The sequence below is a fragment of the Pteropus alecto genome, unplaced genomic scaffold (assembly GCF_000325575.1).
Source record: "Pteropus alecto unplaced genomic scaffold, ASM32557v1 scaffold92, whole genome shotgun sequence".
Lineage (NCBI taxonomy): Eukaryota > Metazoa > Chordata > Mammalia > Chiroptera > Pteropodidae > Pteropus > Pteropus alecto.
In genome coordinates, this window is record NW_006432447.1 from 6,692,609 (window position 1) to 6,709,274 (window position 16,666).

Sequence of the window (16,666 nt, forward strand, 5' to 3'; positions counted from 1 at the left end):
GCCAATGTGTTTGTGGTTCACGGAGGGGTACTCCTAAACAAAAGAGCCATTCCAAGTCACCAAGGGCACTAGCATGTTTGTAGAAGGCTTCCAGAAGTGGCGGCATTTTATCGTGAAGGATGAGTGGGAAAAGAGCAAAGACGCAAAAGAAGAAGCCAGTTATGGGAAGCACCGGGACCATGGGGCCAAGACTGCACGAGGCGAGGAAAGAAAGCTGGTGCCCGTGGTGGAGCCTTTGAAGGCTGTCCATGAGGCCCTGGGACCTGGGTCTGGGTCATTAGAACACAGAAGGCGACTTGATCAAGCCACAGAAAATTCCAGCCTGGATTCATTCTCAACAGAAGATATTCCCAGCATTCTTTCTTCTCTGTGAGCTCCCAGGACCTGACCTCCGCCGGCCACACCATGATACCTCAGTCACCGCCTGTGACCTCCTGTCTCCCCCCTGCTGGAGTGTGTCAGCTCTGACCCAGCCCATGCCCCCTCTTATCTTGACCCCTCTCCCTGCAGCCACCTTGGCCTGGTGTCTCCATCTCCATTGCTCCTCTTGGGCTCCTGTAGATAGCCTCGCGCTGCCCTAGCAGAGAACCTTACACCAGGCTGTATCCAGGGCTCCTCCCCTCACTGCAGACTCCTCAGCTGAGCCATCTGCACCCACCATCCCTGGGCTTGCCAGGCACTGCCTTCAGCACATTTAAAGAAGGGCAAGGGTTCTGAGGCACCAAGAAATTGCTGGACATCAGCAAAATGCCGGTGGTGGCTGCCCTATTTTAAACAACACAGGATGGCATTCTCTCCTTGACATAGTCTGCTCTCTATCCCAACTTTCCTAGACCCCATGCCCTGGCTTTCTGGGAAAGAGGTACATCAACAAGGCCAAAGACTAACCTTCATGGTCACTATGACCATGATTCTGGACACTTGTCTCACTCATGATAGAGGGCTGACTGAGGGCATCAGACTTCAATGACTTGCTGCCCCCACCTCATCCTTGGGACAATTAAGGGTCCAGCTGGCCCAAGGCTGCTGTCCCCTTGCCCTCTTGGCAAGGCTGGCTGCCTTCAGGGTTCTGACACATCTTGTCTTTGATGAGTTAGACCATCCATGTGGTTGTCCTGCCTCAGAGACGTAGCTTTCCTGACCTTTGCTGGGATCCTGGGGATGAGGTCACTGGTCCAGCTCCTTTTACACAAGCGTGCACACACACACACACACACAATATCTGCCACCCTGGAGCACCCTTTCCTTAGAGGGTCAGAAGCCTTAGAACCTCCTGAATCTGCTGATTGATGATTCCCTGCTGGCATGTTAGGTATTTTTACAATCGTTCTAAAATTTTATTATCTTAGCCTTCTGAACAGGCTCAGTGACTCATCCTGGCTGAATACGTGACTGGACACCAAGAGGTCACCTGCTGCCCTCACTCACAGGGATGTGACAGAGAGCCCTGGGGCAGAGGACCGCTGGGTCTTCAACATACTTTCCCCTCCTGAGGCTCGTGCCATGGGAAAACACAGCGGTAACAAAAATAGAAAGGAATGGTCTTGACCACACAGGATAATTGTAAACACTGAACGATGTCTCAAAGAAAAACAAAAGTAAAATTATAGAGTTGGGAGGAGCTCAGAGATAAATTTTCTCATTCTCTTCTAGCCAGCACTTCCCACATTAGTAATTTTACCCTTATCTGTATTACTATTTGCTTAATTCATTCGACAAGTATTTATTGAGGATCCACTACGTGCCAGGCACTATTATCGATGCTTGGGCTACATCACTGACAAACCTAAGATGCTGCCCTCTGGGTGCTTACATTCTGTGGGAGGAGAGGGAGAGACTGTCGACAGTAAATGATATTCAGAATAAACAAGAAAATGACAAGAAGGGGAGAAGCGCTAAGGAAAACAGAAGCAAAAGAACAGGATAAGCAGTGCTGGGGGTGGGTGCAAGTTGTAGCCTTCGGTAGTTAGCAGAGGGGGCCTGGGGCAGAAGCATGCCAGGGAAGGGGCAGCTAGAGTGAAGGCTTATAGAAGGAAGAGTCAGGAGGCAGGGCAGCTGGAGCAGAGGGAGCAGAGGGAGCAGAGGGAGCAGAGGGAGCAGAGGGAGCAGAGGGAGGGCAGTGGGAGAGGAGGTCAGGGAGGTACTGGGGAAGAGGTCACGTAGGACCTGGCCACTGGTTCACTGTAAGGACTTTGGCTTTCATGAAAATGAAATGGGGAGCATCACAGAGGGAGGAGTGGCATGATGAGACTTCACAGCCCCAAGAGGGCAAGGTCATTCTGCAACCTCATGCCTAGTGCAGGGCATGGCCCCGGACAGAATTCAATAAATGCTAAATACCAGTGGAATGAATGAATAAGTGAATGAGTGAATAAATCCAAGCCAGAGGTTATGCCCACTCCTTCCCAGAGATAAGACTGTGGATACTTCTGTTTGGAACAAATATGTTTCCAATCTGGTCATTGTATCTGGACCAGAGATTCATGTCCATGTCACTTGGAGAGTTTTCAAAGTCCTAGTACCCAGACTCCTCCCCAAAAGTCCTGACTCCCAGGTTGGGTGGGGCCCAGCATGAGTATGTAAATCTCAGGCAAACCCACCTCCAAATAAGAAACATCAATCTAGACATTCTAGATACTTCTTAATACTCAGCACCTGGCATCATATCCAGCCCCAGGGCACACACTGAATGAAAAAAAGTGTTGGCTGAATTCATGGATGCATAAGTGCATGAAGATTGCTCATTAATTGTCCTTTTCCATTTTCAACTCAGACGTTTAGAATTATGTAAATAAATAGATTCCAGAGGAGGAGAAGCCAGAGGCCCTTGCTGTCTGTGATTCCCCTCCTCCACCCAAATCCTCGGGCCACTTCCTCTTACGTGGGGCTCTTCCCCTCACTGGCTTCCACTTGATCTGCCCTAACTGAGGGGAGCAGGGTTGGCCCTTACTCTTGGAGAGTGCAGTGATTCTGAAAGCAGATCGCGTTTCATAACACAATGTGTTTCTGCAGAGCTCCCATTCAGCAGGGCCTCTCCTCGGATGAGAGGGTTGCTGAGGAATGAGGCTTTACCAGACAGCCGGATGCCCCCAAAGAAAAAAGGGTGCTGAGCCTGAGGAGGGGTGGGGTGTCAGAGGCTTGGAGGGAGGCAGCAGTTCACTTCCCTTTCCTCACAGGAGGGGTCCGCCCACATTCCAGGGACAAGGACAAAATTCTTCCTGCAGGAAATGCTGGCTGGGGCCCTGAGGATTCCTTCCCTTCTCGCTTCTCCACATCTAGGCCAGCTGCCCCACTCCAGAGCCTGGGGCCCCAGTTCAGGACCTGTAGGTCTCAGATTCTCTGCCTGCTGCTTGCAGGTGCTGGCTGCCTGAGATTTTTGCATCTAAACAGCAAAGAGTCCCTTATTATCTTGACATACTTGGAATAAGTACAGCCATTTTTTTCTCTTCCCAGAATTCACAAAAGGCCAGAAAAATTCCATAAGGCATGTGCCTCAACTCTATTTTCTCCTTCCTCTGGTTAACCACTCCTTGTGACCTTGAAAGAGTAGCCCAGAAGACTGCCCTAAGATTGCTGCCATATACATGGTGGCTGGAAGGAGTGCCCCGACCTAAGTGGCCAGAAGCCCACCAAGTGTGCCCTACTGAGGGGGCAACCCGAAACTGTGGGAGAATGGGTAGTGGTTAGCTAAGGGTCTAGCACACAAGTCAGGCAGCCTGAGTTCAAATCCTGCTTCCTTCACTTACCAGCTGTGCAGCAAATGAGTTACGTCTCCGAGCCTCAGTTTCCTCCTGTCTAAGATGGGTGTGTCAATAGTTCCTTTCTCTTAGGGAGGCTGTGAGGATTAAATGAGATAATGCACAGAGAACACTTCGCAAACATTAGCTATAATTATTGTATTTTCATTAGTATTGAGCACCTGTCATATACCTACTACTGTTACAGGATGCTAAACGAAATGCTGTAGGTCCTCAGAGACCACCTCATCAAGAAGATAGTCAAGGAAACAGAAGCTTTGGGCTACATATGATAAAGCTTCAAGATAGAGGAGAAGGCAGGATTAACCCTTTGCAAAGAGATCAAGGCAGTTTCACAAGAGAAAGAAACCCTTGAGAAAGTTCTGGAGGTTGGATAGGAGTCCTTAAGACAGACAAGGAGGTAAGGACATCACAGGTAGAGAGAGGAGACAGCGTATCCCAAGACTCAGAGGCCTGGCCAGCAAGCTGGGTTTGGAAATCCAGGGTATAGGAATGTAAAGTGGGAAGAGGACGAGAGTGACCGGGAAGCTTGCAAGACAGGCAAAGTCCCATCCCAGAGGACCTTGGAGGTCTTGCCAAAGAGACGTCTAGACTTCTCTTTAAGGTCATTGCCTTATAATGAATAGGTTTTTGTTGTTGTTGTTGTTGTTGTTGTTTTAGAAAGATCTCTCTGCTGTAATAGGAGGGGTCGGGGCGCAGACGCTGGAAGAGACAGACACATGCGAGAGGGTAGAGCAGTGACCCTCAGGCTTCAGTCATTCCCTTGCTTCCTTGGTGGTGTTCGATATACCCAGACACAACCCCAACTACTATTTATGTAATATTTCCCTTTATCTCAGCTCATTCTTTAGCCATTTTATATCATTTTATATCGCTTAGATCATTTTATATCTGTTGTACCCTTATAACTACTGGTTCATTTTTTCCTGAACATCTATTTAAATGTTACACTCTTAAAATGAAACAGTGTAAATCACTGGAAATCACCTCTGTCTGCAAGAGGCACCTGCCTCGGGCTTTGGTAACCATTGATCGTACTTGATATAAGAGAACCTGAGCCCAGCAGGTGGAAGAGAGAAGGGTCTGCTCAGTGTGTGGTGCCAGCCAGGTCAGCCCCAAGACTCCTGCTTCCATCTTTATGGCCTTAACTACTGCTTGGGGGCTGCTCTGAAACACAAGACTAGACAAACATCCCTATCCATGGCTGTGTGGACTACAGTCATCCTTGGCCCTCCTCATCCAAACGTATGGGCTTCGTCTCTGCTTGGAGCACAAATAGGCAAATGCCAAGGTGGTAGACGCCTCTGTGGATAACTGCACTGTGCTGTATTAGTGAAAACTAAGCAGGAGGAGGGAGAGAAAGAGGAAGAAGAAAGGAAAGAGAGAAGGGAGGAAATGCCTCATCTGATTTATCTTCACAAGAATCCTGTAAGGTAGGAATTATCGTACTCATTTTACAGATCAGGAACCAATCTCAGACACATTATGCTATCTGCCAGGGTCATTTCTAGTAAGAAATAGAACTTAGCTACTAGTCTAGATCTGTCTGACTTTAAAGCCACAGCTTTCTTTTTAAAAATAAGGTTCATAATCACACTGCTGTAGCAAAACAGCTATTTTTTAAAAAGTCCATTTCAGTCTTCTCTTGTTCATGTGCAAAAAATATGCATATCTTCCTTTTGTTCACCTAGCATTCTATCATAAATATTTGTAGTATTGCTACATAGTCTTTACAATAATCACTTTTACATAATATTCCATCCTGTGGACATATCATGATTCACTGAGCCATCACTGAACATTTAGGTGGTTTCAATGTCTTGAGATTATAAATCCTCCCCACCCCCACCCTTCCCAAGTTAGTCTCCCCTGGGATGAGTCAGTGCTTCCATCTGCCCCACGTCTGGAGGGTTACGTAGGTCACTGGGGCCTGATCATGCCTGCAGTGATGCAGCAAGGTGTTCTAGAGTCTCTAGGAAAGTGAGAGCTACTCAGAAAGCCATGTCCTCTGCCTCTCCTCTCGTCCCCCAACTCTGCCAAGTCTGGCATGGCCTTGCCCCTGCCACTATCCCCATTCACTCAGGCTACAAAATCCCAAGTGGTATAGACTGGGAAGGCTAGAGGCTGGCTGAGGTGGCTTCTTGTTGCAGGTGAAGGCAGCTCCATGCCCAGACATCTCAGGAGCCATAAGGCACTCAAATGACCCTAGAACTGGTCAGCAATAACTCCAGCACTGAGATAGGAGCCAGACCCCTGCAAGGAGCCCAGGGCATCGCTTGGTCCCTGTTCCCTTGAGAGTCCCCTTCCAGAGAGTTCTCTGTTCTTTATCCGCTTGAGGAACACGGCCACATCCCAGGCTGGCTCCCCAACACTTCTGAGATGGACTCAGGAAGCAGAAACACTCCCAGCAGGCAAGCAGACATGCACAACTGCCTAAGGTGACTGGCTGAAGATCACATTTTCAGGATGCTTCTCTGTTTTATCTGTTTGCAAAGCAGATATTTGGGGAGGTTGTGCTCAGAATTGCTTGGCAGTTGCCAGTCCCATGGGAAATGGTTTGCATTCTTAGCATAGCTGGAGGGCTGTGAGGCAACGGAGATGACTGCTCAGAGGCCTCTCCCGACACTACCCGACCCGAGGAAGATGAGCCACCACCTCGGCATCTTCTCTTCTTGGCCGGGTTCTGGTGTGGGACAAGCTGGACATTCTTTCCAAGAAGGCAGGGTGGTGGGAAATCTTCAGAGGGGCTGTTTGGAGAGAGAGTCATGGCATTACTGATGCAAGCCCAGGACGGGGAGTGCTTGCAGAGGTCATGTCCTCCATGCCCCTGCCCAGCGCAGCATATCCCGTGCCAGCCGCATTGCCTTTGGACAAGCTCACAAAGTGTTCAAGAGAGCGGCTTTCTTGAGCCAGGGGTATGTTGCTGTTTGCATTTTTTTCCTCTTTTAATAAAGAATGTGTATCGTTTTAAAACAAAATCATTAAAGTTATTTTTAAATCAATAACTAAATAAAAAGGCCTCAGAGCCAGGGCATTTTACCTCTTGCCTGGATCATAAACCCCAGGGTGTAGCAATGTTTCTTCTCAGAAAACCATAAATGTCACCCCCATGTACTCTTTCACCGTGGCCGTTTGGAAACCCTGCTGTGCTGCTGAAAGGAGGGGGAGTAGTGGCCTCCTTGAGTCAAACCTGTGACAAATGTGTTCCTGACTGGGCACACTGGCCAGTGGCCAGTAGCCACACGTACAGAATTCTCTTAAAGGAGGAGCCACATTCTTGAGACCCCTCAGTGGAAGTAGACTCAAAGAGCAAGCTGGACTTTATTCAGGCCCTGCTAATTGCCAGGAAATGCAGGGAGAGAAATCCCCTTTGTGGCCTGTGCATAGGCCCCTGTCAAGCCTGTGTATGTAGATATGTCTTCAGGAAGCTTGGCCCAAGGCCCACTGAAAATGGCGCTGTCCTGGGAGACAGCTCTCTGGCTGGCCACGGCTTCCTTCGGAGCTTTAGGAAAGTACAGGAAGAGAGGCAGTGATGGCAGAGGGAAAGCCAGGCAGCTTGTGGCCTGGTTGATCACCCTGTGATTGCTTGATGTGAAACTAGAAGACAGAAATCCTCCTGGGAGCCTGGTGCCAGGTGTGTGAGTGGGTTGTAAGAGAGGCCAGGGCCCCTCCCTGGGGTGGCCACTGTCCAGGAGGAGGGAATGAAAGGCATGCCTTAGAAGTGTCAGAGCCCAACAGGTGTGTGTGCCTGAGGGCTGACAGGCTGAGCGCTCTCACACTGCCTGAACTTCCTGTAAAGCAGAGGCTCTCAGCCCTGGCAGCGTATCAGATATCACCTGGAGAGCTCTTTAAATTCCCAACACCCAATTCAATAAAACTCTTTGGAGGTGGGACCCAGGTATCAGTACATTTTTAAAGCTTCCAGTAATTAAAATATTCAGCCAGGGTTGAGAACCAGTGCTTTATGGAATTATCTGATGCACCCCAGGCTCATCAAACAAAATAAGTAGGACTCCTCCTGAGTGATTCACAGAGCCACCTTCTCCCTAGAGGTCCTCCTCACTCTCTAGTCTCTCCAAATTCTTGCCATTCTTCAAAACCTATCTCAATTCCCATCTCCTGAGGAAACTCTCCCTGGCTGCTTCAGCTGCAGTGAGCATTTTCCTGAGGTCCCCTGTCACTTAGGACCTGTGTCGCTTACATGCATAACCGTAGGTTGATCGGTATTTGCCCTGTCTACAAATTGGGCAATCTATTCCCCTGGGGCCAGGTACTCTGTCACATATTATGCTTCCTTGTAACCCTCTGGCCTATCATCTACCACCATTCGTTGCCCATATTATATGCTCGACAAGTATTTTGGGGCTGATTTGCATTCTGTTGCATTTCAACATTTCAGGCAGTCTTGGTGAGAGAGTTCAAAGAATGCCTGATCCAGATTAGTGGTTTTAATGTTGATCAGTGATTGCGGTCATGGAGGTATGTATGGTGGGAATGGGGTGGGGATGGCTGCAGGATGAATGGCCTAGAGATGCCAGTTAGGCTGTCTTCCAGGAATGTATGTGTGACCCATCTAACCTAGCCCTCGCATGGTCTAGTCTCTGCACGGAGCATCTTCAAGGACACGAGAGTTCCAAAGGGGAGTGGGTAGGGGGAGAGGTGTTTACTAATTAAGAGTACTCTGAATACTTGCCACAGTCACTAAAGGAAATTGGAACATGGCAAACCGAACCTACATTTTTATACCTCCTCTCAACCTCTCCCCCACTGTAAATCACATCTGAGGAGCTGATACATCAACTAGGCCTGGAGGTGTAGGGAGAAACAGAAAGGATGTTCTAGGCAGAGAGACCAGCTGTGACGATGCAGAGGGACACAGTGCCTCCTGGGTTCTCAAAATGGCCAGTGGTCCTGTGAGTGTGGAATGAAGGAGTAAAGGATGGAGGTGGTTAAACAGAGACAGGAAAGGAGGACAAGAACCAGAATATAAAGGGCCTGGAATCACAGGTGAGAGGGGTAGACTCCAGGGTTAACCATCCAAAGTTTAAGACCAAGAAGTGGTGTGATGGGATCACGCTGGTAACATATAAAAGATGAGACCAGTCAGGACACAACAGCAGGTGACTGGACCGAAGAGAGGCTGCAGATAAGGGCTGGCACAATCCAGTTCATTCGTGGCTGCCAATGAGAAGGTATTTGAGCGTCAAGCCAGCGTTGGAGGTGCTCCCACATACCTTACCCAAGAGGCCCTTCCAGAGGTCCTGGTCTGCCTGGCAGTCACCCCCCAGACCCATATCAGCCACTCCATACTGCTCCTCCAGCCTATGAGCTTATGAGCTGAGATCAGAACCCCTCCAGGCATTGGCAGGGTCACCCTCGGCTGCCTTTACTCACAGTGTGACATTTTCACTTTACGTCTAAGCCACAGGGCATTTATAATCACCACCCAATAGAAACAAACAAGAAAATCTTTAGACTCCAATAATGTGAAATATATTTCCGTGAATTGTTTAAACAGAGAAATGGCTCTTTGGTTCTAAAATTTTTAATCCCAATTTTTTGCCAAAAGATTTTAGGAGTCTGGGCAGCTTGGGTTTACCAGGAAGCTGATGTGCTGAGATGGAGTTAGGAATGCAGGATGATTACTGGGGGGTGCAGGCGGGGGAGGTAATGCCTGTGAGAGAAGGAGAAAACGGGATTAGAGCCTTTAGACTGCACTGAGACCTGATCGTCTCTGCTAGTCCGCCAGGGCCTGCTAGAGGAGTCGGTATTGGGCGGAAAGGTGGAAATGGCTAGGCTCTCGTCTCACTACCTGGCTTGGTCAATGGCCAAAGCCACGCCAAGAGCATAAACTTGGTCTGAAAGCTGAATGGGCCCTGCTTTGTAGCTGGACAGTCCTTTTTTGGAAAGAAATCTGTGTCCGCCATGGAGCCCCTCCTCTTCCCAGCCTCTGGTCTGAGTGGGCTACACCTGGTGTGTTTGAACCCTGTACCCCTGTCTCCACAAGGAGTGCCTTTACTCTCTCCATCACCTTCCTTGTCTCCTGCCACTCTAGGCCACTCTCCCTAGGGATTTGTCGTGTTCTCCCTCCGTCCACTTCCTAATGCTGAAGGCTTTCTCCTTCATTTATCTCCTCACAATACTCTGCCCCAAAATCACCACAAGAAAAAACAAAAGACAAATGGCTACGTGGGATAAGAGCTGTACAATTTGAATCACCAAGGACTCGTCTTCCTAAGATATGAAAAGCCTCAACGCAAATCACAGAACTACCAAAAAGAAAAATGAGCAAAAGACATGAATGAGTGGTTTATGGAAAAGGAAATAAGATGGCCCTTAGATGAAAAGATGCTCAACCTGACTCATTGTAAAAGCAATTCAAGTTAAGACTACACAGAGATACCATATTCACCTATCAGATTGGCAGAGATCAAAACGTTTGACTCAGCACAGCGTTGGCGGGGAACAAGAACTCTCACACGCTACTGGTGGGAACAAAAATTGGTAAAGCTATAGGGAGGACAATTTGGCAATATCCCTCTCTTACAAATTCCCACGACCTTCGAAAGGCAGCAGAATGTGATAGTTAAGAGAATGAACTGGAGCCAGAGCACCTTGGTCTGAATCCCAGATGTCCAAGTCAGCTAACTTCTCCGTGCCTCAGTTTTTCTCATCTGTAAAATGGGATGATAATGGTAGCTACCTTTGGAGATTCTCGTAAGAATTAAAATACATTAATTATTGTAAAGCATTTACCACATTGCCTGGCCCTTAGTAAATGCCATACAAATGTTAACTATCATTATTTTTAATTGACCCGGCAATTCCACTGCTAGGAATTTACCCTACAGATATATTTGCACATGTGTTAAATGAATTTACAATGTTATTCATTGCAGCATTGATGCAACCGGGGAGAAAACTGGAAATAATCCAAATGTCCATAAAAAAGGCTAAATTAATTACAGTGCACGTGTACAATAGAAAACTATGTGAATGCAAAAAACAATAACAAAGAAGCTCTTTAGTACTGATCCAATGTGTACTGAATGCTATCATAAGTTTTTCAATAAAGAGTAGTCTAAACACAAGTCCACATTCCCTTATTCACAATTATGAAATTGAAACATCTCTACAAAAACAGAAATTGGTTTTTTAAAAATAAATTTTGTACAAACACCTTCGGTAGCAAAACTTGAATTCAACTGAACTGACTTAAGGCTGATTAAAGCTGTATTTATCCTATTTAGTGCAGAAATATTAGCATGTTTTATCACAGACTCTGCTGGGGTGTGACACAATACACACACTACCTTTGTTGTTGTCCCACGAGTTGCATGAGCTGTCTCATCACAGGGTTTTCAAGGTAGGAAAAGAAAAAAGAAAAAATGCAGCAGTAGTTTACCACTGTGTCTGCCGCACGGTGTACGGGTCCCACCCACCTGTGCTTGGTCCCTAGTGTCACAATCACCAACCGCCTGTGACATAGAAGGGCTCCTGTGGGACCACCGTTACACACACCTTGAATTCCGAATTCCCAAGCACGCCTGCCCCCAACCGTTCCAGATAAGGAACTGTGGACCTTTATCTACTTTTTTTTTTTCATTAAAATATCTAAGTATGCCTAAGAGAATAGCACCAGTTGCCTCTCTGGCTGTGCAACAGAAACAGGAGGGACGATTTCACTGTATTTGAACCCAATCATTTAAAGAGTCTGTGGATATCTTACTTATTCAAAACTAAATAAATACCATCGAAGACCTCCTCAACCCGGACTGCTGGATATTGTTAAAGCCTGAATGCCCTGTCACTGCCATCTCTGTGGCGGGCTGCCTGGGAACATAGACCTGAGAACCAGGGCTCAAGGGTGGGGGCCGGTGGGACAGGAGCCTCATCTCTGACTCATGTGCCACCCTGGGCATGGAGGCGAGGCCTCCTCCCTAGGAAAGTGGAGATAATGAGAGTGACTCAGTGGCGAGCACTCCGATGGGCCGATTGGCAGAGAAGCCAGGTTCCCTTACCAGCACCTTCCTGCTCACGTTTCCCTTCCCGGAAGGGTGAGGGCCACCCTCTAGACTCTTCCTTGGCACATCTCCCAGCAGAGACCTAGAGGGAGGGCGCTGACCCAGCTGTGAGCGAAGGGTCCCGCAGATTGAGGCTAAGAGTGGAGAGCAGGTTGCATGAAACCAACTCCCCTGAGGATGCACAGGAAGCTCCCAGCAACCCTGTTTTTAAGGGTGAAAATTCAGAACAAGTCCCATGTGAATATAATAAGGGGATAGTTCAATTAATCCAGGAGATGGATGGATCTGGATGTACAGGTATGGAATAATGTCCATGACCTAGAGCTGAGTGAAAAAAGAAAATTGCAGAATAATATAGATATAGGATATAAAATCCCATAAGGATCCTTAGATGGCAGAAGGGAGGAAGGAGAAACTAACAGATGAAAGACGTTAGTGTATTTATAAAAGAGAAAAAGCAAATGGCAGATGGGCAAGCTAAATGCCGAGGGGCCTGACCACATGAAGCCCACCTGTCACTTGTGCAGGAGATCCCAGGAGGCTCAGGAACTGGGACGCAGGCACTGCAGAAGCGGGTAGAGTAGAAAGCAGGGCACAGGCTAACAGTCTGCAAAGACTGCAGTTAGACCCTGGTTCCCTCCCAAATAGGCAGCAGGTGAGCTTATCTCTTTCACCCCAAGGAGATGCAGAGAAGTTACACACAAGGAACTGCTGATAGCAGACCACCAGGCACAGTTGAGGGCAGAGGCTAGGTGAGGGGACTCGGCACTGCAAACGGGGTTGAATGAGAGTTGACATGTGAAAGATGTGCCCACCAACCCCTTTTCCTCACACCCGCAACCACTGCCAGGCAGCAATACAGTGCCCCCTGCCTGACCCACCCTGAGCAGGAGATTGCACCATTCTCAGAAGGAACTGAATGGCCTCAGAGAAAAGGCCCAGAGAAACTGAGTCCCCAACAATCCCTGGGTCCTCCTACCACCCTCCAGTGAAGCAGAGCACGCAGAGTTTCCAGTTAGAGTTCTCTAACACCCCTCCTCAGTATACAAACAGATATGCAAGAATCACCAGCCCCTGGAGAAAATCTCTGACACGAAAGACAGAAACCACAACAAACAATAAAAGCAAACAGATAATGCAGAGTAGAAGAAAACATCATAAAAGCAGTAATCTTCAGAGAGATGAGAAAATGGCTCCCATGAAATTAGATCAGATATTTTTAAAGACAGAGAAAAAAATTTACCTCTCAGATATTAAAAATACGATTCTAAAATTAAAGCAGACAAGATTTAATAGAAAGAGTTGGTGATGAGAAAAATCATCCAGAGAGAAGAATGAAAAGAAAAAAAGACAGGAGAGGAGAGATGAGAAAATTTGGAGGCTCGATCAGAAGACCCAATTAGGAAAGAAAATAGAGAGGAAATGGAGAGGACATGATATGCAAAACTATCGCAAGAAAATTTCCCCCAACCGACGGACATGAGCTAAGTGCCTACTAAGTACCCAGTACAATAAATGAGGAAAGACCCACAGCAGGACAAGTGTTGGTGAGATTTCAGAATACTTGGCATAAAGAAAAGATTTTTTAGGCTTCCAGTGGGAAGAACACGGGTCACCTACAGACAAGCAGGAATCAGAACTGAGGAGGGCTGTGGAAGGGGACAAAGTCAGGAATTCATTTTTTAAACATGGTAAAATTGATGTTGCTTCAGATGTTGTATAGGCAGTTGGATATAGGAGGCTGGAATATTAGGGGTTTTAGTACAATCTTTACTTCTTTGTTTTTTTTTTTTTTTGTAGAACCTCCCCCACAATAATGCATGTAACAACCTAGTGGGTATCCTTCCATACCTGTCTCTATGCCTATATATACACACATATACACATATATACCGACACGCATATCCATATGTATACGTACATGTATATCCATATGTAGACACACCCACACATACATAAGCATATCCACATGTGTGAATACAGCAGCTTGAGAATGTACCTCTCAGAACCCTTACTGTAGTGCGTGCACTGAGGCCACGCTTCTCCAACAAATGACTAAGCAAGACAGGGACACTAAGACGGGCCTGTTCCCAAGACAAAGGACTCCACAAGCCTCGGACTTTGACTCAAGGACTCCCTATCCGAGATGCTAAAACTTTCTCAGAACTGTACTGCGGTTCTCCACCTGTACCTTCCCCAGTCTCCTCCAAAACTTCCCATTTTTTCAGTCAGAGTTTTTCCCAATAAACCACCTGCAAGTCAAAACCCATTTTAATGACTGATTCTTGGAAGATCCAAACTAACAAAACATACATTCATATAGGTTTTTAAATCATTGTTTTACTTAAATACTGTATACGCTTTTTTTCATCTTGCTTTTCTTATTCATCAATATCTAAAGAAAATTTATTACTGGCAAATCTCTATTTCATTCTTTTTAATGACTGCATAACATTCCTAGATATGACTACACCATAACTTATTCAGCCATTTGCTGATGACTGGACAGTCACTTCTATTCTAAATTTTGGACACTGTGGAAATGCTGCTGTAATTGTCATTATTTGGTACAGATATTTTTAGACAGATGATAAGAATGAATTGGTAGTCAAAATAAATACACACTATTTATGCAATTTATATAAAATAATTAATTTCATACAATAATTTTAATTGATGTTGCCAGATAGATTTTTTAAAGGCTATAAAATGTATATTTTTATTAACAATGGAGTATATGAATATCCCTTTCTCTGCATGTAGACTGACAATAGGTATTATCGATCTTTTTCGTTTTTTTCAGGCTGACCTAACCATTTCAGTAACTACTAGTGATTTTTCATATTTTTTGGCTCTTTGAAATGTTCTTCTATAAATTGTCAATATTCTATTGGGTCATTTATCTTTTTCTTGTCAATTTGTAAAAGTTCTCTATACTCTTTGTTCTGATTTTTCAATACAGTTTCCAAATCTCTTTATCTGATGTCTTTGTGTTATCTTTTGCCACAAAAAAATAAACAATTTTAATCTAGTCAAATATGTTCATTTTTTCTTTCATAGCTTCTAGTTTTCCGGTATCTATTAAAGCTTTCCCCCATGCCAAGTCTTCATGGTTCAAGAAAGCTGCTAGTGTTCTAGCCATCACATCTGTATTACCAGCAGCAGGATGGAGAAAGGGATAAGGGCAGCATTCCACCGCCCTTTGAAAGAAACTTTCCAGAAATTTCCACATGATAATTCTATTTACATGTCTTTGGCCGGAGTTACACAGCTATAGCTAGCTGCAAGGAAAATATTGTCATGGCTGACTTTGGGAAATGCCACACCCATGCTTAGAACCAAGGGTACTCCTGCTTTGTACATTCAATAGAAAAACAGAGACTGAACACTACTACTAAAGGTGATCTGGAGCTTGGGAACCCACTTCTTAGGAAAGAAAAGGCCTCTGTTTTGTCTACCACAGGCATCACGCTTAAGACAGTAGGCCTACTAAGTCACAGAGAAGACACTCAGGAGGGTCTAAACTCTGAGGCTTGTGTAAGCACAATTCCAGGGTGGCTGTAGGCTACAGGTGGCACCTCTGCCTCGGATCCCTCTCCTCTCAGTGCCTTCCTGAGGGGATGGGCAAGAGTTTTGCGGCTGGGTGGGGAATAGCTAAACCTACTGGCATCCAGGGCTGACGGCTTCTGAACTCTGGGAAATACTACCAGGCATTTCCAGGCAGATGGGGGCTTTAGGAAATGCCTTATGATTCATGCCAGTCTGTGGGGTGTGTCCGTGCCAAAGAGAAAAACATAACATTGCAAATACTTTCTCAGTCGCTCACAAGCCCAACTGTCATTTGCTAAGGACCCAAGGAGGGCCAAGTCACATCTACCCAGATATTTCTTGCAGGTTTTCCTCCTACAGTTCTGTTCTCAGTCTAGAAAAGCACCAATGGAAGAGGTACGTCAATGAGCAGCAGCTGGTCATGAAGAAGAGCGACCTAGATGGTTCAGCTTGGAAGAAGCCGGGAAACAAGAGACTCAGCATGCCAGGCTGTGGGTGATGTGGATCCCAGCAAGACAGACCTGAATGCAAAGGCCCATTCCACCCCACCACAGATGGGAGCTTTACTGAGTCCTTCTACTTTGCTGAACCTCGGCTTCTCATCAAGCTTGATCTGGACAGCCCTCCAGTCTCCCATAGGTCAGAGAGCCCATAATCGGCTATGCTGTATAGACCACTGTGCTCTGCTACAATTCTCTTGTTTTTTTGTTAAATACCTTTAAGAAAATTATACAAGAATTACATGTTCACTGTTGAAATAACCAGGAAACACAAAACAAAGGCAATAAGAGAAAAGAGCTCGTAGAATCTCAGCATATGTTCTTACGGTTTCCAATACATAAGTATATTTTCAATAGGATCATCCTTTATATATGGCTCTATAATCTCTCATTTTTCATTCGACAATATGCCATGAATTTTTGTCAATAAGCAAACTTCCATGACACATTTTATTGCTTCTGTGACATTCTGTCAATGCTATATTTAGTTCTGAATACAGGATCAGTATTACTAATTTTTCCTTTGCCTCAGGTCCCAATAGGCCTAGCACAGAATCGTTACTGACCTGTCATTATTTAAAGTTTTGCTGCTTTATTCACCATGGATTGATTTTTATTTGTTAGATTATTTATCTTGATTATGGAGTTCCTTGTCACTCCCTTATATTCTGTACCCTCGACAAGTCCTGTGTCATATAGGTAGTCCATACTGTATGTCACTAACTGTCGAGATCCTAAGATTGTTTCCAATTTTTTCAGTTTATTCATCTCTGCATTTCCAGCACCTGGCATTTCCAGTGACTGACTCTTGGTAGGCACTTGAATGAGAGCAGGA

General features: G+C 46.0%; 1 long non-coding RNA gene across 1 annotated transcript in view; it reads right to left on the bottom strand.

Annotated features, from left to right (window-relative positions):
* Positions 1 to 3,881: 3,881 nt before the first annotated feature.
* Positions 3,882 to 16,666, bottom strand: part of LOC112475954 — a 15,302-nt gene continuing 2,517 nt past the window's right edge. The window contains exon 2 of the long non-coding RNA XR_003044927.1: positions 3,882 to 6,505. This is a non-coding gene — a long non-coding RNA (uncharacterized LOC112475954). The remainder of the gene's footprint in view (positions 6,506 to 16,666) is intronic.